This window comes from Heterocephalus glaber, unplaced genomic scaffold, assembly GCF_053883595.1.
Source record: "Heterocephalus glaber isolate CG9 unplaced genomic scaffold, H.glaber_assembly_v1.0 deba00001472, whole genome shotgun sequence".
Lineage (NCBI taxonomy): Eukaryota > Metazoa > Chordata > Mammalia > Rodentia > Bathyergidae > Heterocephalus > Heterocephalus glaber.
The window spans coordinates 74,877,391-74,901,184 of NW_028258315.1; the positions used below are offsets into that span (position 1 = coordinate 74,877,391).

A 23,794-nucleotide genomic window follows, 5' to 3' on the forward strand; every position below is an offset into this window, starting at 1 on the left:
ACATCATCTTTGTCCTATGAACATATCGAGAGCCATAAAATAGTCTGTCATTTGTATATTTCAACATATATTTTTATCGTATTTTCTTTTGTAGCAAATACTCCTGATGTTGGATACAGTTTTATAAATTAGTCGATTTCCCTTTACCTTCATATTTGTCATAACTTAAAGTTAATTGTTTAGCTTTCACAACTCAAAGTTAATTTTTTAGCTTCAAATGATATGTTAGCTTCCTCACGTTACTCTCGTGGAGTATGAATTGTTCGTGAGGTACAGGTAAGGACACATCTAAATCTTTCGTCTCCAAATAGTTTTAATAGTGAGAGCCACTCAGTAAAAGTTTTTTTTTTTGAGACTATGCTGCCAATGTATGTTGGCTTATTTATAAATTCAATACATATATTGTTGTACAAAGATTCTATAGTATATAACAAAGTCTACAGAAATAAAATACAAAAAGATGAATTTAAAAATAAAAATAAAGGTTTTAATCCCAGCCCTTGCAGTGGATTGTCTTAGGCACCCAGTTTGGAAACCACTGTCCCTCAGTGTTTATTGATGTGAGAGATACATGACAACATCTAAAGCTGGTTCCTCTACCTTTAGAATAATCTAATTTTCATGAAGATAATTTCCAATGTGTATATTTAATGGGACCACATGTCTTCATGAACAACAACAAAAAAATTTAAATTCTTTTTGCTTCTCATAGATTTTATTTTTCCATTGTGACCGTTTTCTTATTTCCTATTGCTTCCTATCTGCCATCCTGCAAACGGGGTACAGACACTGTTCTGGAATGTTCTTGTGCTCCTTTTCTGATTGGTGTCTGTGTCTTACCTCCTACCCCATTTTACTGAAGTGTATCTCCCAGTGCTTTCCTGAGAATGATGCTTTGAGAGTCACATTTTTTGGATGCTTCACACCACAGAATATCTTTACGATGCCCTCATCTTTGACCCTTGTTCTCAGATGAGTCCTTCTAAGTTTGAAGGCATTCCTTCAGTCTCCTGGCATCCAGTTTTGCTGTTAGGAAACCCAGTGCTATTCTAGTTCTATTCATGCTGGATGTGGGCACTGTTTTATCTCTCCAGAAACCTTTAGAATGTTCTCTTTATCCACTGTTTCAGATGGATCCTTTTATGTAATGTATCTGAAACTAGGAGTCCTCTTCAGTTCCGAGATTTAAGACTTCAATCCTGGGAATTTTCCTTTTCCCCTGGCTGCTTTCTCTGTTTCACTTTCCAGAATTCCTATTAGTCCTAGATATAATATATACTAAATAATGTCCTAATTTAAAAAGTAATTATCTTGAGCCTGGGATTTAGCTCAGTGGCACCACATCTGCCTCACAAGTGCAAAGTCCTGAGTTCGGTCCCCAGTACCAGAAAAAAAAAAGTAATTGCCTTAACTTGTATTTCTTTGTTGTAGTTAGTGTTATTTCTTCAATTTTATTTTGTGGTCATTGAATATTTAAATTTTTCAATCAACTTTTTACTCTTTGAACATCCTATCTTGTTCTCTGCTCCATTTCTGTGGAATCCTGCTTTTATTCTGTCTCAGCATAATATAGACCTGTTTGTTTTTCCCTACAGAACCTGAATTACTTCTTTATTTTCTGGGTCCAACTCTTTTTACCTCCTCTGTTTTCTTTGATGTCTTTTTCCCATTGAAAGCTTTCCTTATCTGTCTATGAATACAAGAAAAGAATGATAAACATGGTTGGAAGCCCTGTGAGTTCCAGTGAAGGCCATCCTCGGGTTGATTTCATTACAGCATAATGGAGACTTTTCCCTTGAAGATCCCTAAGGTGGAGTCTAACCACCTTTCCAGAGAAGGCTCTTCTAGTATCTTCCCTGCTGCAGAGGGATGTGCAGCCCTCTGCTGCCATTCTAGGACCACTGTCTACCACAGAGGCTCAGGGAGCTACATCCCATTCAGATTTCCACTGAATTCCCCTGAATTCAGGCCTGTGCTGCTTGGTACCTTGCTAGTTATTAGAAAATAAATGTTTTCTGTAGGTGCAGAAGGTACTCGTTTCCTGGCCGTGTGGGTGTGGAAAGGACCGTGGACTACATCTCAGTTCTATGCTCTGAGTCTTTTGCCTTCCTCCTTCCCTTGTGCGGCACCCTGGGCTGTGCCGGGTGCCTGGGCTCCCTTAGGCTTCCCTATTCTCAGACACGGGGGTGGGGACTCACTCTGCAGACTAAGTCCTGGGAATGTGTTACCCCCTCTTGTTATCAAGCCTATTCCCATCCTTTCTCTGGATAAAGGACCTTCAGAGAAAATCTCTATTTTAGCAAGTTTTTGAGAATTAAAGAAGATGAACACATATGATTAACCTACCTTTTAACCCCAAATGGGCAGGCCAGCTACATTATTAACTCTACATATTAGGCTTAACAAAGCATCCTATTTTTTTTATTGACCATTCAACTTAAAAAAAATACGTATTTCTGCTTGCATTCAAGCAGAAATATATGGGCTCCCTAGAAAAAGATACTTTGTTTTACAAGAATAAGAAAACTTTTATTTTGCTTTCCTCTTTCTTGCCCCTTATTGCCATTCTGGTCATTCTTTGGAAAATATTTATCAGGCTTCTACTTAGGAGTTATTAAATTAAAAAAGAACTGTTTTCAATTTTCAGGGCTTTTAAGTATTCAGTGAAGCAATATTTTCCTATTTCAAATAAAGAAGGAGGGGGCCAGGGATTTAACTCAGTGGTTCCGTTGCCTGCCTCAAAAGCACAAGGTCCCAAGTTCAATCCCTGGTACCAATAAATAAATAAATAAAAATAAATAAAAATAAAGAAGGAGGGGCAGTGATAAATCTCAGGACAGAGTTTTATTCTAGAACTTTTCTCTAGTAAGGCAATTGCTTCATCTGGACATTGATGTGCCACCATTATTTTCAATGAGTATAAAACAATTTTTTGACTAAAAGGATAATTCACAGAAATTTGATATCTCTCTTTACTTAAAGCTACTCTAAATATAATAGTGCTGAAATACTTTTTCAGTGTCTGTAGCTACTGATAAAAATATGGCCATTAGACTCTTATTTTTAAGAGGCTTCATGGTTTAAGTGAAATCTTACAGCATTAATTTGAAGCTAAGTTTACAAAATCCCCACATTCTGGGAGGTCGAAGTGTAACTGCATTTCAGGGAGCCTGTAGACTCCAGCCAGCTACTGTGGGTGCATGGCACCTCAAAGGGGCAGCCTTGTCATGTTTTATTTTTCTCTGTTCTTGTACTGGAAGATTTATTGACTTCCCAGAAAAGAGGCATAGAATCACCAAATGATGTCTGAGGTGCAGGGGACAAATTGTATTGAAAATGTGACTAGAAACAAAAGCTTAGGAAAACTAACATTTCCTTCTTCTCTTCAATTTTCCCAGTGTTGGTGAACTGAATGTTTTAAGATTACAGCTGATTTGCAATTGTTGATAGTGAGTCTGTTGGCGGGAGTTTGTGTCATGAGAAAGCACAGCGGAAAGTGCTAACATATGTAGGACGCATGGTTTTATAAATGTGACCTATTTTTAATGTCTAATACATTTCCACTTGAAAGACTGAATCTTTTAATGATGTGTGCCATGACACACATTCAGGTCTTGCTCCTGCATTTATTTGTAGCCTTTGAGGCCACACAAAGGAATGGACCCTGGCTCAGGAACACCCTGGGAAGGTCACCCTTTCAAGCAACATCCACATTGTGCTGTCACATCACAATCCACCACTCCACACTTCCTGGCCTTTCCAAATACCCACATTTCATTTTAATTCCTTCATGTCCCTTTGTGTGCTTTGCTCCCCTCAAGAAAAAGAAAAATAAAGCCCCAAATTCATTCAGTTATAGATAATAGTTTCAGACATGGGCTTTAGTACATGATTCACGAGGTACATATTCATCCTGTGAGTGAATCAGTGGTGTGTGTTTTTATGTCTCAAATGATAGTTTGCTTCTTCCAAGGGTCATAGCAACAGGGATACACTTGATTCGTCATAGCAGTTATCAAAGGCTGGAATGCTCATTCATGTCATTATATGCCAGGGAATGCAGGAGTGGATATGAAGTGAAAGGCTAAGGTTTCTGCCCCCTGAGTAGAGTCTTAATGAGAAGACTTTCAGTTTCTTACTCAGCAGTTGCTTCATGAGCTACCACATCCTGCAGTAAGCAAGGCGAGTGCACCAGGCACGGCCCCACCTTACAAGATGTAAGGGCTGAATGTGCATACAAAATGCTATTAGTCAGGATAGCCCATGTTACACTGTGGTAACAAGTGATCTGAAGGTCTCAGTAGCCTTTGGGATGAATCCAGGAATGGCCTGTTCTTATGTGTCTTGTGAGCTAAGAATGATTTTTATGCTTTACAAGGGAGAAGAAGACTATGTGACAAAACCCATATGTGGTCCCAATGGCCTAAAATGCTTACTATCTGGCCTTCTTCAGAAAACATTTGTCCACCCCCGACTTAACAAGGTGTCTACCCTGCTAAAGCAGTGTGTCCATTGTGTGTCAGTGTGAGCTGAGCTTGCAGACCCAGGTGGGCTTGAGCTGCCTCTGCAGCTGCTTCCAAGTTGCATAAGCAGAAAGGAAAGAACACAGCCACCCATGCCTTTGCTCTTAAGTCTTCTGCACAAAAGTGCCACATGTTAATTCTGCTCAGAATTAATGGTCAAAGAAAGTCAGGTTTAAGTTTAGGATGCATTCCTCCTCTGAGTGAACATGAGTGGACAGTCAACGTGGGGTATCACAGTTACCAAGCACAAGGGGAAATGTGATGGACTCTGCCTTAGGGGCCTTTGGGAGAGGAGTTAAACAGTGAAGGTGAAAGCAGTTGGGCAAGGGTACAGCTAATGTAAAGGATTAGAAGCAGGAATGTAGCACAGCTGGGTATTGCTAAGATGTGGTGAGAGAATGGGGTGCCTCAGTAGGTGGAGAGCTTGGACACTGTCCTTTGGCCAGTGTCTTATCTTGGAAGATCAGTCTCAAAACTATATGATCAGGTTTGGGAGGTAGAAAAATCATAATGGCAGGTGAAGGTGCCTGTTGGGGGAAGACTAGAGACAGACACCCAGTTTAGGGGATATTTCAGTGAAGATAGGTGCAACAAGCCAGACTAACAATGGCTTAAGCCATGGGAATACTTACTTATCTCATAACGAGGGACCAGGAGGCAAGCAGATCCAGGGTGAGTTTAGTGGCCCAAGGAGGTTGGCTGTGACTTAGGTCTTTTGGTTCTTTCTCTCTAGTATCCTTAGAAGATTGGGTTTGTTCCCATATATTTGTCATTTCATAGTTTCAAGATGGTGACCAGAGCTCCAGGTATCATTACCAAATTCAAAGACAGGAAGAAGGATGGCTGCTAGGATACAAACAAACAAACCCAGAACCCAAAACCCCAAACCCCCCAAAACCTCTCATCTTTAAACAACTGTCCCCTCTGCTTTTATCATTTAAAGAATCTTTCAAAGGTCCCCGTCTGACTTCTTACATAGCCTTGGCCAAAACCAATTATAAGACTGCTCATAGTTGTGAGGGAGACTTCCGGCCCTATGGCAGGAGACGGGATGTGGAGAAAGGGCTGGTGGATGGCTTGTGGAGAACCTGCCTACAGTATCTGCCACTTAGGCTCTTACAATGTCCAGGAAACGCACCATGTAGGTTTGGCCTATTGTAGCAGAAAAGGATATAGAGGAAAGACTAAATTCAGAAGTTACTTGGGGCCAAGAATTAAAACGATCTGGTGGCGAGTTAATAGTGAGACATGAGGTATGAGAACTGTTGTGAAAGCGTCTGTGTTTGCAATGATTGTGAGGCCGCTGGCAGAGAGCTTTAAGATACAAGGTTTCGGACATAAGGCATACAACGCACAATTAAAACAGGATTATGTCTTTCTCTTGGTTAAAATCCTTCAAATAGCTTCCCATAACACTTAGGATAAAGTTTTGTGGGAGACAACAGTATTGATTATGCCCAAAGCAGGCTACAAGCGATACAGGCTATAAAGAATTAGCCTCACAGTTGGCTTGTGTATAAAAGTGAGTCCAGGCAAAGTCTCCGTGCCAAGGTCGAAATAACTCACAGTCAAATTCCATCCCCACAACTAAAACTTTCTTAGCTAAAAAAAGTGTTCTAATACAACCATATCTTTTGTCTATTCTGGTCCTAATTCAAAAATGCTTTGTCTTTTTCCTTTATGAGCCTTACTCACATTAGTTTCCATAAAAACCATGCAACTACACGTCCTCACACATAGTTTCACCCTCACACACAGCTCACCTTTATCCCAATTAATTACCAATAAAAATGTGGCTTAAACTGGTCAGCGCCTTTGTTGGTTGCACCCACATCGGTTGTCCTGGCCCCCGCTTTCTGTCTCTCTTAGTTCTGTCTTTTAGGTGTTTTCCCCTCAGGCTTGGGTCATACTCTAAACAAAAAACGAAAGCCTACTACAAAGGTTTCCAATAACATTTCAAAAGTCCCCAAGGAGGTTTAATTTCCTGAGATTACCCAAGGCCTTTTGTCATGGTCTCCACCCTGCCCTGCTCTCTGGCCTCGCGGGCTGAGCAGCCCAGGCCGAGGCAGTGTTACCTCTGTGACTTCCAGCATTGCATCCCTGTGCCTGGAATGGCTTTCCTCTCTTCTGTCACTCCAGTCAAATGCCATTTCTCCAGGTGGCATCTTTGATGTCCACGTCTGATTTGCTCTGCTTCTGGGCTCCATCATCTCCTGGGCTTGCCTCTCTCATAGCACACAGGACGTGGCATTGAAAATCTTTGTTGCCATCTCTTCTTTGATGTAAGGGAAAATAATTTCCTTGACCTTGTTTCTCTGATAGCACTTAATTACTATGTACTTGATAAATGTGTAATGTCATGGTTTAGATCAAGACTGTGGTCTTATGTGTTCATAGGCAGGGCTTTTGGAAGCTGATTGAATCATGGGGGTGATTTGGTTGACTACTTGTTAGGAGGTAGGGTTTGGTCAGAAGGGGCAGGTCATTGCCCCATGGTCCATCTCCTTCCCTGATTCCTCCCTTCTCTCTCTGCTTCCTGGCTGCCATGACTCGAATGCTTTCCACCATCCTGTTCCTGCCTTAGAGCCAGACAACCATGCAAGAACTGAGCCTTCTGAAACTATAATACAAAATAAACCTCTTGCCGTTAAGTTGTGGTGTTGGGTGCTGTGTCTTGGCAACAAGGAAAAGAACTAAGAGAGGTAGAAAAATGAGTAAAGAGATGAATTAATGAGCAAATGAGCAAACATACATCCAGGTAGAAATATTCAAAATCTACTTAAAATAGAGAATAATGATGGAGGAGACGCCTGATATATTGCCTGAAAAACGTGTTTAATGCAAAAGCAGTTGAGAATTGACATGAAAACTGGGTGTGCATATGAATAAAGGCACCAGCAGTTCCCACTTACATCTCAGCAAACTGTGACCCAAAGGAAAGTTTTTACTTCCCTGAATGCCACTGAAGTGGAGAGATCAAGTCAAATTTCACCTATCTTGTACTGCAAGAATTTTTAGTGTTTTAATTGTTTTTTGGAGGATTATAGGATTTTAATTGTTATTTGGCTAACTTGCTGCTGAGAAATTTATAATCATAGGAAAAATGAATTAGTTTTGCACATCTGATAGAGAGCTCAAAGTCTGTCTGTCTCCATATGCACATTACTTGGATACCTGTACTATATCCCAGTCAAAAAGGTATAGAAGCTGGAAGCAGTGGCACAGATCAGCAATCCCAGCAATCTGGGAGGCTGAGGCAGGAGGATCACAAGTTTGAGCCCAGCTCTGGGCAACTTAGTGAGACCCTGTCTCAAAAACCAAAAAGGGCTGGGGCTGTAGCTTAGTGTAAAGGCCCTGGGTTCAATCCCTGCTACTTCGAATGGGTAAAGTATACAACAACTGTATAGCCTTTGTAGGTCTCTCGATCTGCCTTGCTACCTGTTGTGTGGTTTGCCTCCCATTAACCAGATTTGATGTCTTTTTAAGTCCAAGCCCACACAGAACTTTGTCCTTAAAAGACTAAAATATTGAGTCATTTAGACTGAATGGTCTGGTAGCATCTGTTGTGGGAAAGAGCCACAGGATTGTTCTCAGTCAACATATTGCCTGTGTGTTACCAAGAAAATAAGAATATTCTCTTTTACATCTGTCATAGTTGCCTTATATTATTATTGGATCATGTAAAATAAGAAAGAAATGTTGAAGGAAATTCAATCAATTCTAATTTCCAAAATCTTTGCAAGATTCTCATACCTTTTATGAGGGAGGCTTCAGAACCAGGGAAGCTGATGGTGTGGCCCCCCAGTTTGAAGCCAGAGCCTGAAGGCCTGGGGCAAGTCCCAGTCTCCAAAGGTCAAAGAACCTGGGGTCCTGGTATCCAGGGGCAGGAGTGGAGGTGGAGGAGGGGAAGGGAGGGAAAGAAGGAGAAAGGGAGAGAGAGAATGATATGAATATAACACAAGTGTCCCTGACCATACCTGTGTGTTATGCAAAGTTCTATTATTCTTATTAACAATAACTGTGGAGAAGCCCCACACTGAAAAAATGATTTTAGAAGACTCCATTTAGTTAGGGACCTTAGTTTCTGCATGCTCTCATCACTGTTAGATGTCTTAGCAGGTGAGCTGATGTTTGTGTTGTGTGGATAGGAAGTTACCCAGAATTCAGAAAGCATTCTTGTTCCAGTGTTGAAGCTCCCTGTCAGTCAAATTAGTAAATCATGATGTGTTTGCGAGGAGAAAATACCTTTTCTCTGCTTCATTCAGGTTGGGTTCTGCACTGGGAAGACAGCTTTGGGGCAGTGGAAAGTGGCATGGTGAAAGGGCCCCTGTCCACCAGCCCTTCCCTTTGTTTAGGAAACTCCATTTTAGAGTCAACTAGCATCCCACTTGTTGAATTAGAAATAACACTATTAATAATAGCTGAACCTCACTTGAAGGAACGTCAAGAAGGAGTTTGGGGGAAGACTAGAAATCTGAGTGGCTATCAAAGGAGGAGGTGCTCCATTGAGGGAAACCTGAGTGTCTTTCTGGAAAACTCCTCTCTGTCTCCTTGGAGCCCTGTAAGGGAGAATGTTATTGAATACCTCTGGGTACACATGAACTGAGGCAGCAGAAAGAACAAAGCTGCAAATGAGATGGTGTTGCCAGGTGAGCTCTGCCTTCTTTCCTAGTACATAGTGGTGCTCTGGTAGACTCCTCTGTCTTTGCCTGCTATTACAGGGCTTTCAGAGTATCCCTTCTTGGAAATTTCAGGTCATGTCTTGTTTTCATTTTACTCAGGGAAAGCATTTTTAAGATGCCAAAATTTTTAGCTCTACTGTGAAGGAAAGGAGCAACCACACATTACTATATTTTTTGAGCACCTATTATGGAGTGAAAGTATTACCTCAGCCAATATTTTGATGCATATTTTCATCTTTATAAATAATGAAAAGGCTTAGGGAAGGTAGGAGTATTGTTTAAATCACCCCTAGTAATGCCGGGAATGAGCTGTGTGTGCTCCTGAGCTCATCTCCTCAACAAGTGCCTACAGTATTTCCTCAGTGGGGACCATTTTTGGTAGAGAGAAAGGTGTGGTTGGGGGCACCAACATGCTCAGAGTTGAATGCTGTGCAAGGGTGAATGGCTTTGTTGGACTAGACATTTTAAGTTGTGCAACTATGAGAGAAGGCGGTCTTCTGAGCATGGTGTGGTCTGGCAGTGCCCCCGACTCTACCCTCCTACTATGCTGCTCTCTCATTTCCCCAGTGGATCACATTTATTTGACCATGGAGCCTTTGTAAATATAGGTCACTTTTCCTGAAAGTCTCTTCTCTTTCTCCTCTTATCCTAGTTAACTTCTGTCCACCTTCAGACATTAATTCAGTCACCGCTTTGTCACAGAAGCTATTTCCCTATACAACTCTCTCATAATGTCATATATTTACCTGTCCTTTAAAGATTGTATCAAACTATAAATGCACTAGTTCCTAAGGTCTGTGTCAATATAATGGTTTTGGATCTGATTATTACCTTATCTTTAGTGCTTAACCCAGCTCCTGGAACATAGGTCTTTAATGTTGGACAAATGAGCAAATTAAAGAGTAAATGGAAAATCTTGAAGGCCAGACAAGGCAGTTAGAAATTTTATAGAGAAGAGCAAACAGGAGACCTTCTGATACTGTGTTGGCATGCTGTAGGGAAGACGGTTTGGGGGGTTTGTTCCACTGTCAAATATCCCGTGGGATGGATTAGAAGGAAAAGCCCTCTAAAGAAGTGCACCCTGATTTTTGCAGGGCAAGGGAGAACCTGGGATCCTGGCACATTTAAACTGGAAATCAAAAGAAGATTCAGTGTCAAGAGCTAGTGAGGGAATGACTATAGCAGGCAGAGGAAAGGCAGAGATTTCAAGCCCAGGAAATGGGGAAGATGAAATGTCAGCTGCTGTAATGTGATATCGCAGACAACCATGAACTAGGAGGTAAGTCTTGAGTAGGAAGTAGCAGGTGCTTTGTTAGACTACAGGTGAAACCTCAGATAAAGCTTGGGAGTTTGGCTTGGCTGTGAATTTGGGAGTTACTGACACAGAAATGATGGGTAAAAGCTTAGGAACAGTTGAGTTCTCTGGGGACAGGGACAAGAATACCTTACAGTATTTCAAAGGGCTTCTCATCTGTTGTCTTTTGTTGTAGGAGCAACCCTTTTGTTAGTTTTATAGGCCATTTTTGAAAAATCAGAGTAGCTGAATGATATATCCAATGTCATGGAAATAGTGAATGACAGAACAAGAATCTAGGGACAGCTTTTCCACTTGAAGAATGACAGCTGCAGGTTGCAGTGTAAACATACTAGAGTTTTAAACATTTCCTGTGTTGTTTGTTCTATCAAAGTAAAGCTGTTTTTTTAACCCCAATTTTTCATAACATTCTCTATGTAAAATGTTTTCTGTTGCCATCTATGAATTCCTATTATAGCACATGAATGCTTTAATGACCATAGTTTCTGAAATAAAAACTTTTATTTTCCAAATATGATAAAAAATGAGGGACTAGTCATAGAAACACTTCCTGTGACTACCAAAATCTTCCAAATGGCCAAACAGTATTAGTTTTCACTCTCTTTAAGAACATTTCTCAAACATCTATCTTTCTGCAGACATCTGTCCTTGTTTCAGCCATTTTAAAATTAATTGGAGTGAGTAAAATATTGTAATGCTTGTTAATTTTTGCCTTTTAAAATCAATGAAATTTTATAAAAATAATATGATTTTTAAATATTAGAACTAAAAGTCAAATATTAGTTTATATTGGTCAGGGTTTATATGGGTTAAAATTATAGTAAGCTCTCTAAAAATGCTGAAGTACTATACTATTTCTTCTATGTAGTGATTGGTTAATTTTAAATTACAGCTAATTTTCTCCAACACATAATAGAGGAAAAGAGTTGGAACACACCGTCTAGCTTTGTGGACAGTTGCTAACAGCACTTCTTGTAACTGCCTTTTAATATGCCCTATTTGCCAGTGGTACTACTGAATGGAAAGGAAAGATGGGTAGGTAGATAAACAGATAGAATTGTGCATATAACTATATACATATATTAAGATACATGTATCAATCTATAATGATAAGCAATAGAGACTTATGGATCTTGCACACTAGTTATGAATAACTAACAATAAGCATACAGATATTAAATAAATAAGAATAAATAAAGTAATTTTAGATAATGACAGAAACTAAGAATTAAATGAATGTAGCCAGGGACTGTGGCACATGCCTGTGATCCCAGCTATTTGGGAAGCTAAGGCAGGAGGATAGCAAGTTTGAGCCCAGGCTAGGGAACTTAGAGAGATCTTATCTCAAAATATAAAAAAAGGGCACAGGATTTAGCTCAGCGCAATACTCCTGCCTTGCAAAGTCCTGAGTTCGATCCCCAGTACCAAAAAAAAAAAAAAAAAGGCCTAGGGATATAACTTAGTGGTAGAGTGCCTGCCTAACATTCGTAAGCCCCTAGGTTCAATCTTTAGTACAGAACAAAAGTTCACCCCCACCCAAGAATTAATAAATGAAATACAAGAGTGTTTAAGGAAAGGACAAATTTTCAATAGTATATACTAGAAAGACACTGAAAACTCAGATCATGTATGGTATTTTAGGCATTTTTACTTAATGTTTTTAGAGGTCTTTGTAGAATTTTAACCTTGTAAGTAGTGATATTATTTTAATCAGCTTTCTTATTGCTGGAACATAATCTGCAACTTAAAAGAAGAGAAATTTAATTTGCCATGTGGTTTCAGGAGATGTAGCCATGATCCAGTAGCTCCAAAGCAGAAATAAAATGGTGGAAAAATATGGTGCAGCAAGATGCTTAGTTCATGGCATCCAGGAGACAGTCCAGGGGAATGGCCAGAGAGGAAGGGGTGAGGGACCAGAAAAGGCCCCAAAGGCTATGCCTTTATGACCCACCCAGACACATCTAGAAGTATGCTTCACTAATTATTGGGTTGGATCCCAAAGCCAATCAAGTGAACACTCCCCTTTCATGCTCACATCTTACCTCTTGTCAACTTTAAATATATCCCCTTAAAATATACTTAATCTCCCAATAAAGACAATAAGAAGTTTATAATTCCTCCTAACATAATAAAAGGTATGATTGAAAAAATATAGTGAATGTTTATATATATTACAGTAAATAAAACATTGCCATTAATCCCCCTCAAAATACTCTCCAGTGCTTTAGTAAATGTATCCCATCATTCTTTCCTCTTTCTGAAGCAGTTCTGGAAGTCCTCTGTCATAAATGTCTTTAGTTCTGTTGCCAAGGCTCTCTTGATGTCCTGAATTGATTCCAAATGTTTACTTTTCATGGTCATTTTAACTTAGAGGAATACCCTGAAGTCACATGATGACTTGGTGATCTAGTGAATAGGGTGGAGGAGGACATACTATAATGGTTTTACAAACCTGTTTTCCTATTGGAGGTCACTTAGCAACAGTGTTCACTATGTTTTGATCACATATCATAAAGATATTAGTGAAAGAGGACTTCTAGAACTCCATCAAAAAGTGTCAAGAATAACGGGACGTATGTTTCAAGCAAGGGGGAGTATTTTAAGGGGAATTAATGGCAATGTATCTTTAACTGTAATAATTAAAAAATTTAAACATTCATATTATATTTTGATCAGACTTTGTACAACTATCTTGCATACAACTGGAAATGCAACAATCCCTTTCCCAAAGTCTTCACAATTCCTTCATTTTTCAAAAGTCCAAGTCCAAGTCTTTTCTGAGACTCATGATAAACTCTTAGCTGTGAACTTCTGTAAAAATAAAAAATGAAGTTACGTATCAACATACAATGGTACAAGGTGAACATTCCCACTCCAAAGGAATGAAGAGCAGGATGGAAAATAATAGGACCAAAAAAGACTGAGATCCAGCAGGATGAACGTTGAGTCCTATACCTCCATATCCAGCATCTGGGGCACATGGTAGTGAGATGTGAATTCCAGAGGACTTGGGCAGTCCCATCCCTATGGCCTTGCTGATTGCAGCCCATACAGCCTCTCTCTTAGGCAGGCTCCACTCATAGCCCATAGCTTTCCTTGGCAGATGTTTTATGATCTTCATATCTTTGATAACTGGAGTCTGCATTGCAACATTGGCTTTATTTCCAGAGCTTTACACATGCCCCTCTCAGGGGCTCCTAGCCTGGACTCTCAGGCCTTCCTTTGAAACCTCTGTGGATGCCTCCATGACTCCACAGCTCTTCTGCATGCTGGTAAAGCTGTATCACACAGATGTTGCCAAGGTCTGCTGTCAGTGGGAATGCAGCATATTGCTGAGTCCTGCTTCTTGACCCATTCTGCCAGTCTATTTCTTTTGATTGGTGAATTGAGACCATTAACATTGATGGTTATAACTGGTATGTATTGGCTTATCATTGCTATGACTTTTTCTTTTTGTTGGATTCTCCCCCTTTGCATTTAATTTCTTGTCATGCCCGATGTATTCATTCTGCTGGGCTTCCTGGTGTTGTGATCCTCATTGGCTTTTCCTAGGATACTGTCTAAAATTTTGTGGAGTGCTGGTTTGGTATTTATGAAGTTCCTAAGGTGTTCTTTGTCATGAAAGTATCTTATTTCTCCATCAAATTTGAAAGATAGTTTTGCAGGGTATATAAATCTGGGTTGGAGGCTGTTTTCCTTTAGGGCTTGAAATAGGTCACTCCAAGCTCTCCTTGGCTTGAGGGTTTGTGTTGGGAAGTCTGCTGTGATTCTGGTGGGCTTTCCTTTGTATGTGATTTGTTTCTTTTCTCTCACTTCTTGTAGAATTTTGTTCTTCTGTTGGGTTTCTGGAATCTTAGCTATTATATGCCTATGTGTAGATGTTTTTGATGAAGGCTAGTTGGAGTCCTATATGCCTCATTTATCTGTATGTCAAGTTCTTTTCCCCTGCTTAGGAAGTTTTCTGCCTTCACTTCTGTGAACATTTTTTTTAATATCATCTGCACTGTCTTCTGTTTCTTCTTTGGCTCCAGTCAGTCTTATGTTATTCATCTTTGCATCTTCTAGCAGCTGCTGTATTGATTTCTTGTGGTCCTTTATTTTTTTTTGGTACCGGGGATCGAACTCAGGTCCTTGAGCTTGCACAGCAGGCAGCAAAACCACTGAGCTAAATCCCCGGCCCTCTTTTTTTTTTTGGTACCGGGGATTGAACTCGGGTCCTTGCGCTTGTGCAGCAGGAAGCAAAACCACTGAGCTAAATCCCTGGCCAGTCCCTTATAATTTTAAAGCAATTTTTCTTTTCCCGGTCACTAATTGCAGTCTTATCTTCTATGTGTAGATTTTTTTTGATCAAGGCTAGCTGGAGTCCTATATGCCTCATTTATCTGTATGTCAAGTTCTTTCCCCCTGCTTGGGAAGTTTTCTGCCATCACTTCTGTGAACAGTTTTTTTTATGTCATCTGCACTCTCTCCTCTTTCTTCATTGACTCCAATTAGTCTTATGTTATTCTACTTTGCATCATTTAGCAGCTGCTGGATTGATTTCTTGTTTTCCTTTACGGTTTTAAAGCAATTTTTCTTTTCCTGGTCACTAATTGCAATCTTTTCTTCTATGTCTGAAAATCTATCCTCACATTGGTTCATTCTGCTGTGCAGACTTTCAATGGAGTTTTTAATCTCCTGGATATCTGTTTGCATCTGTTTTATGGATTCCATTTGTTTCCTATTCTGGGATTCCATCATGTTCCTCAGATTCTCTATTTTTTTATCTATGTCCTCTCTAGATTTATTAATCATGTCTTGCGCCATGAGCACAATCTTTGCTGTTATCTGAGTAATTATTTCTGATTTCATTTTTCCCAGATCCTCTTTTGTTGCCAATTCAGAGAGTCCAGGTAGTTGAGTATCAGATTGTTCCATCTCATTTCCCTTTGGGGTTGCTGTAGGTGATCCAGAAGTCTGTTTTTGAGGCTTGTTTACATGTCTTCTCATTTCCATGGGGGGAGGGGCGTGCTACTGGCACCCACGCAGCTCACCTTCTCTGCCCTAGGAGCTTGGGATGGCAGCAGGGGAACTTCCTTCTGGGTGCTGGGACTGGCTCACCTTCTCTGCCCTAGGAGCTTGGGATGGTGGCAGGGGAGTTTCCTTCTGGGTGCTGGGACCGGCTCAGCTTCTCTCTGCAATCTTATCTTCTATATCTGAGGTTCTGTCCTCACATTGGCTCATTCTGCTATGTAGACTTTCAATGGAGTTTTTAATCTCCTGGAAATCTGTTTGCATCTGTTTTATGGATTCTATTTGCTTCCTATGTTGGGATTCCATCATGTTCCTCAGCTCCTCTTTAGATTTATTAATCATGTCTTGCACTATGGGCACAATCTCTGCTGTTATCTGAGAAATTATTTCTGATTTAATTTTTTCCAGATCCTCTTTCGTTGCCAGTTCAGGGAGTCCAGGTAGTTGATTATCAGATTGTTTCATCTTGTTTCCCTTTGGGGTTGCTGTAGGTGACCTGGAAGTCTAGTTTTGAGGCTTGTTTATGTGTCTTCTCATTTCACCCAGGGTGGGGTGGCGGGGGGAGGGGAGGGTGCTCCTGGCGCCCATGTGGCTCACCTCTGTGCTGGAGTGGTGGCATGTCGACCTGGAAGCCTCCTCCTTTGTGCTGGGAGCAGTGGCATGTCAGCCTGAAAGCCTCCTCCTCTGCGCTGGGAGTGGTCCTAGGAACTCTTTTTCAAAGGAAAGGTTGACACTTTTGAACCTTTGAGCTTGTGATAGGTGAAGTTTTGCTGATTTGTGAAATGCCTTCAAGACTTCCTCTTGTCCTTGCACAAAGTACTTCGTTTCTTTTTAATGGCACTAATCTTTTTAGAAACCATACCTCTTTTAGCTCCCACTTTTTATGTGTTTTTTTGGGGGGGGAGGGGGGTCAAAGTTTAAGTTTTAAAAATTTTTATGCTTTGAGTTTTGTCTGTGATTCTCACTATAAATAAAAGCAGCCATCGGTACCCATGCCACAGCTTGAATATCGAGCTGCTTTGAAATTTCATCTGCCAGATCAATTAGTCTACTGCTCCTAATCTCAGTCTCTTGCAAAGTTTCAGGAGATGGGCACATTATAGACACATTTTCTACCAAAGTGTAATATGCATGGCTTGTAGTTCAATTGCTAGTATAGTCCTTGTTACTCCTTAGCCTGGTCTTTACTGTCCACATTCTTATCAGTATTTTGATTTTCTGAGCTCCAACTAGAATCACTCATCAAGCTTTGTTTATAGCATTAAAGGAAATCTCTAGCCTTCATCTCGAGACCTTCCCAAAGTCTTCCCACAATCTAGTTACAAAGGCTTCTGAACCACATGGTCAGGTAAAACTACAGCAATAGCTCCACTTCTCTGGTACCAGATTTCTGTATTAGCCATCTCTCCCATTGCTAGAGCACAATTACACAACACTCAGAGTTTAAAGGAGGAAAGATTTAATTTCACTCATGGTTTTAGATATTTTTAGTCAAGAGTTGGCTGGCTCCAAGGCAGAAACATGGGAAAAAGTGTGAAGGAGCAAAATGTATTGTTCAAGGTTTCAGGGAAACAGAGCAGGGAGGGAATGCCAGAGTGGTGGGGGGAAGAGACCAGACCATACTTGGAAGTGTGTTTCACCAAAGCCAGTCAAGTTGAGACTTTAACTGCCATAGATATCTTTAGATATTTTAGAGACAATTTTGGTTTTGATATGGAGAATTTTACTTCTTGGGGAGAAATGGAAAAGGGAGTCTGTTAAAGGGATATAGTGTAGTAGCTTTGGTGAGAGGTTGTGGTGGCATGGACAAGGGAGACAGTGATTGTATTCATTGTCTATTGATGCTTAGTAAATTCCATCAGAATGTAGTGGCTTTCAACAATAAACACTTTCTCACAATTTCTGAGGGTGAGGAGTCTTAGAGCAATATGGCTAGGTAATTCTGGCTCATACTGTGTCATGTGGTTGAAGTCGGCTGTCTGCTAGTGTTGCATCATCTAAAACCTTGAACAGGGCTCAAGGCTCTGCTTTTAAGGCTCAGTGCACTAGCTGGTAGGGACTTGTGGCACTTAGTGAGAGGGAATGCCTCTTTCTTTTTAATTTGGCCTCTCATCTTCCAAGGATACTCTTCCCTATGTGGCCTCTGAAGTAGAATGGCCTGGAGTTTTTCACGTGGTGGCTGGGTTCTGACAGAGTCAAATGAGCAAAAAAAAAAAAAAAAAAAAAGCACACCAGAAATGGAAGCCAAGATCTCTGTATAACCTAGCATCTCATAATTTTTTTGTGTTATATTCATTATCTATGAGTTACCAGTATAGTCTACACTCAAAAGAAGGAAAATTAAGATCAACCATTGAAAAGAGTATTTAGATCATTTGTAGGTATGTTTTCAAAACTACCACTGCAGCGGAGGAGATTATTCAGACTTTGCAGGAGAGAGTGATTATGGCCCACTATGGCCAAAAATGGCATTTAAATGCTGTAGGATGGAGGTGTTATACGGAAAGTTTCTCCCTGAGATGCTAACAAATCTCATAAAGCCATGCCTGTATGTGTCAGTGGAACTTTGGCTCAGGTATCTGTGAGACCAGCTGTCTGGCTAGAATGCTGGGAGAAACTCCTGGGAATCTACCTGTGAGTTGTTACAAAGTTAGCACAAAACTTCTGGCATGTAGTCTGTTGGGGGGGACTGTGAGTCTTTCTGGGAAGTAGGGTAGAATGCCAACAGAACATTTTAGGAAGTTGCTGGGAGGAGAAAGAAGCACTTCTCAGCATGCATACTACACAAGTGCTGTAGCAGCAAGGAAAGAGAGGAAGCTCAGCAGAGCCAGGAAGAGAAGAGCAGAGAAACCCTCTTCTTGCAATTTCTCCTTGGCATCTACTGACAATGTTTCCCATCATGCCAGCTGGCAAAGGAGAAATATTTTCAGGCTCCAGCTCCAAAATCACAAAGCAGAGCAATGGAGGATGAATTTGAAGCTGTGAGGCAGTAAACTGACATATGGCACCTGAACTATGAAAGGTACCTAGGTCACTGATGATCCCATTTACTGGTGGAGAACCAAGGAGTTATTTGGGGTAGGATTAAGAATCCTTTTGGGAGTATGTCAATTTTGAAATATGTAGGAAACATTTAACTAAGGGTATTGACTATCTAGATAAACAAATCAGGTGTTCTGTTCAAAGAGGAGCTAGTTGTAACAAATTGTGCTGAGACAACTAGAAATATATATGAAGAAATAAAACCTTCAACCCATTTTTTAATTTATTGTTTTTTTATTCTGTTTTAAAAATTAATACATGGTGTGATACAGAATACATACATTCATTGTGGGGAATTGGTACATATACATATGACATGTTAGTCCTTGTTACTTCCCATTCCCTTTCCATCTTTTCCCTCTCCCTCCATCCCTAGATCCGCTTCCCATCTGCAAAAGGTCTACCTCTATGTTTCCTTTTCTCTTTTATTTTGATCTTTAAATTATTTATACTTTGTTTTCTCATACAAGAGATGTAGCCTTCTGTGTCTGATTTATTTCACCTAGCATTATGGTCTCAAAGTGCACCTATTTTCCTACAAATGACTCAAATGTAACCATCCTTATGACTAAGTAGTACTTCATTGTGTATACATTGTATGTATGTGTCCATTCATCTCTTGATGGACATATAGGGTGTTTCCATGACTTAGTCATTGTGAGTTGTGCTACTATAAACATGAATATGCACACATCACTGTAATATCATATTTTTAACTCTTTGAGAAACATACCCAGAAGAGTTATAACTGTCAGCCCATATTTTGTTTTCGTTGTTTTTTTGGGTACTGGGGATCGAACTTGGGTCCTTGTACTTGCAAGTCAGGCAGCAGAACCACTGAGCTAAATCTCCAGCCCTCAGCCCATATTTTGTATCTGTCTTAGTCTGTTTGCATTGCGATAACAATACCAAAGACTTGGTAATTTATAATGAATACTAATTTATTGACTCACTATGGTTCTGGAGGCTAGATATCTGGTGAGAGCTTTCTTGCTGTAACTTGCTATGGTGGAAAGCAGAAGGGTGAGAGGGTGTGTTCAAAAGAAACAGAGATAAAGGGTAACCAAAGTGATTATTTTATAAGGAACCCACTTTTGTAATGATAGCATTAATCCATGCATGACATCCATGCATCTCCCATTAGCCCACACCTTCTAACAGTGTTGCATTGGGGATTAAGTTTCTAGCATATGCTATTTGAGGGGCATGTTCAAATGATAACATTCTGTACCTGGTCCCCTAAGTTCAGATTCTTTTCACATGTAAAATACAATCATTCATTCTCAACAAGTCCAATATTTTTAAAAATTCTTTTATGGGTACATTTAAGTATACAATACGTTTACATTTATCATTGGGTGCTTGTACCTGTACATGATGTATCTTAGTTCTTATTTTTTCCCCATTACATGTGTGCCCTTCACCCCCCTCCACCCTTCCCTATTTACATAGATTTCGTTTCCATTTTTTTCTTTTCTAATAATTTTTCCTTTCCCTTCTTTCCTTTCCCCTTCCCCTCCCACTACCCCTACACTTTTGGACCTTTTCATAATTATCCATTATTTGTTTTAATCATTTTAATCCTTATTTACATTTTCAGTTTTTCACACTAGAGAAACTATTCGATATTTACACATGTGTCCTATTTATTTCACTTAAGAGGATGGCCTCAATATGCATCCATTTAGCTATAAATATCTCTAGTTTCTTGTTCTTTATGGCTGAGTAGTACTCCATTTTATAAAAAAAACACATCTTCTTCATCCAGTTTCCAGTTGATGGGCACTTGGGCTGTTTCCAAGCTTTAGCTATTACAAACTGTGCTGCTATAAATATGGGTGCACATATATCACTGTGATATGATTCTTTTAATTTTTTTTGGAAGATGCCCAGCAGGAGAATAGCCAGGTCAAATGGGTCCTCTAGTCCTAGTTCTTTGAGGTATCTCCATACTGACTTCCACAGTGGTTGCACCAGTCTGCACTCCCACCAACAATAGAGAAGGGTTCCTTTCTCCCCACAACCCCGCCAGCATTTGTTATTGGTTGATTTCTTGATAGCAGCCATTCTTTCTGGGGTGAGGTGGAATCTCAGTGTTGTTTTCAGCTGGACCTCTCGAATGATTAGTGATGTGGAACATTTTTTCATATATTTATTTTCTGCTTTTACTTCTTTGGCTGAGAAATGTCTGTTCATTTCAGATGCCCATTTTTGAATTGGATCTTTGAATTTGGGAGGTCTAATTTTTTTCAGTTCTTTATATATATTCTAGATAGTAGACCTTTGCCTGAGATACAGCTGCTAAAATTTTTTTCCCGCATTGTCAGTGGTCTGTTAGCTCTGTTGGTGGTTTCTCTTGCAGTGCAGAAGCTTTTTAGTAAGATGAGATCCCAGTTGTTGATTCTTTGCGCTAGTTCCTGTACTACTGAAGTTTTGTTCATAAAGTCTTTTCCTATGACAATGTCTTCAAGAGTTCTACCTAACTTATCTTCCAGCAAGTTTAGTGTTTCTGTCTTAATATTTAGATCTTTAATCCACTTCGATCTTAGTTTAGTGCATGGTGATAGGTATGGGTCTAGTTTTAATCTTTGGCAGGTTAAAATCCAGTTTTTCCATCATTCATTAAATAGGCTATCTTTCCTCCAGTGAGGGTGGGGCTTCTTTGTCAAAGATGAGGTGGCTGAGTATGTCTAGAGTTGTTTCTGTATGTTCTAATCTATTCCACGGATCCTCGGGTCTGTTTCTTTGCCAGTACCATGCTGTTTTTATCAAAGTAGCTTTGTAGTATACTTTCAAGTTGGGGATTGTGATATCCCCAGCCATGTCTCTGTTGCTTAGAATTGCTTTACCTATTCTAGGTCTCTTATGGTTCCAAATAAATTTTTGGATTGTTTTCTCTAGGTCTGTGAAGTATATTGTTAGAATTTCAATTGGCATTGCATTAAATCTATATAGTAGTTTTGGAAGTATGGCCATTTTCACTCTATTGGTTCTTCCTATCCAGGAACAAGGGATGTCTTTCCATCTTCTTGTATCCTCTTCAATCTCTTTTTTCAGAGTGCTGTAGTTTGCAGTGTAGAGGTCTTTTGCTTCCTTTGTTAGATTGATTCCTAGATATTTCATTTTTTTGGATGCTATTGTAAAAGGAATTGTTTTCCTAACTTCTCTCTCAGTGAGTCTGTTATTTGTGTACAAGAAGGCTATTGGGTTATTTTGTATTAAATTCTTTTATTGGTACATTGTAGGTATACAACACAATTACATTTCTCATTGGGAATTGTACCTTTACATAATGCATCTTGGCTCTTATTTTGTCTCCATTCCTAGCTGTCCCTTCATGCCCTCCACCCTTCCCTATTTACAAATACTTTATTTCCATTTTTTCCATTTCTCACCATTTTTTCCTTTCCCTTCTTTCCTTTCCCCTGTGCCTCCCACTACCCCTACCCCTTTGGACCTTTTCTTCCTATTTTACATTATCGATTATTCATTCTAATCATTGGTAAATTTTAAGCATACAATATAATGACATTCATCATTGGAAATTTGCACCTTTACATAGTCTCTCTTGGTTCTTATTTTTCACCCTTGCCCAGCCCTCCCTTCAACCCCTCCAGTCCTCCCTATTTACAAAGATTTTGTTCCTATTTTTCCATTTTCTCATATTAATCCCATTCCCTTCTGTCCTTTCCCCTAGCCCTCCCACTTCCTTCCCCTTTGCCCCTTTTATTCCTATTTCACATTACCTATTATACATTTAGTCCTTATTTACACTTTCAGTTTCTCACACCAGAGAAACTATTCGGTATTTACACATCTGTGTCCTATTTATTTCACTTAAGAGTATTGCCTCAATGTGCATCCACTTAGCTATAAATATCTCTAATTTCTCATTTTTTATGGCTGAGTAGTACTCCATTTTATAAAAAAACCACATTTTCTTTATCCAGTCTCCAGTTGATGGGCATTTGGGCTGTTTCCAAGTTTTAGCTATTACAAACTGCGCTGCTATGAACATGGGTGCACATATATCACTGTGGTATGATTCTTTTAATTCTTTGGGGAAGATCCCCAGCAGTGGAATAGTGGGGTCAAATGGGACTTCCAGTCCTAGTTCTTTGAGGTATCTCCATACAGATTTCCACAGTGGTTGCACCAGTCTACACTCCCACCAGCAGTGGAGCAGGGTTCCTCTTTCCCCACAGCCCCGCCTGCATTTGTTATTGGTTGATTTCATGATAGCAGCCATTCTTTCTGGGGTGAGGTGGAATCTCAGCATTGTTTCCTTTTGCATCTCTAGAATGACCAGTGACGTTGAACATTTTTTCATGTATTTATTTGCTATTTCTACTTCTTTGTCTGAGAAATGTCTGTTCATTTCAGATGCCAATTTTTGGATTGGGTCTTTAAATTTGGGAGGTCTGATCTTTTTAAGTTCTTTATAGATTCGAGATAGTAGACCTTTTTCTGAGGAAGAACAGGTGAAGATTTTTTCCCACATTGTGGATTGTCTCTTCACACTGCTGGTGGTTTCTCTTGCTGTGCAGAAGCCTTTTAATAAGAGGAGATCCCACTTGTTGATTGTTTGTGCTAGTTCATGGGCAACTGAGGTTTTGTTGATAAAATCTTTTCCTATACCGATGTCTTCAAGGGTTCTACCTAAGCTCTGTTCCAACTGCTTCAGACTTTCTATTTTAATATTTAGATCTTTAATCCATTTTGATTTTAGTTTAGTGTATGGTGAGAGATATGGGTCTAGTTTTAATCTTTGGCAAGTTGAAGCCCAATTTATCCAGCACCATTTATTAAAGAGGGTATCTTTCCTCCAGTGAGGGTGTTTGGCTCCTTTATTGAAGATGAGATGGCTGAGTGTGTCTGGCATTGTTTCTGTATCTTCTAATCTGTTCTACTGGTCCTCAAGCCTGTTTCTTTGCCAGTACCATGCTGTTTTTATCACAGTAGCTTTGTAGTATAGTTGCAGGTTGGGGATTGTGATGCACCCTGCCATGTCTCTGCTACCTAGAATTGCTTCTGCTATTCTGGGTCTCTTCTTGTTCCAAATGAATTTTTGGATTTTTTTCTCAATGTCTATGAGGTATGCTGCTGGGATTTCAATTGGAATTGCATTAAATCTATATAGCAGTTTTGGAAGTATGGCCATTTTCACTATATTGATCCTTCCTACCCAGGAGCAGGGGGTGTCTGTCCATTTTCTGATA

At 39.9% G+C, this 23,794-nt stretch overlaps 1 protein-coding gene across 16 annotated transcripts in view; it reads left to right on the forward strand.

The window, feature by feature from the left end:
- The window catches only part of Nek10 (NIMA related kinase 10), a 271,741-nt gene that overhangs the window by 71,552 nt on the left and 176,395 nt on the right, over window positions 1-23,794 (forward strand). The window lies entirely within an intron of this gene.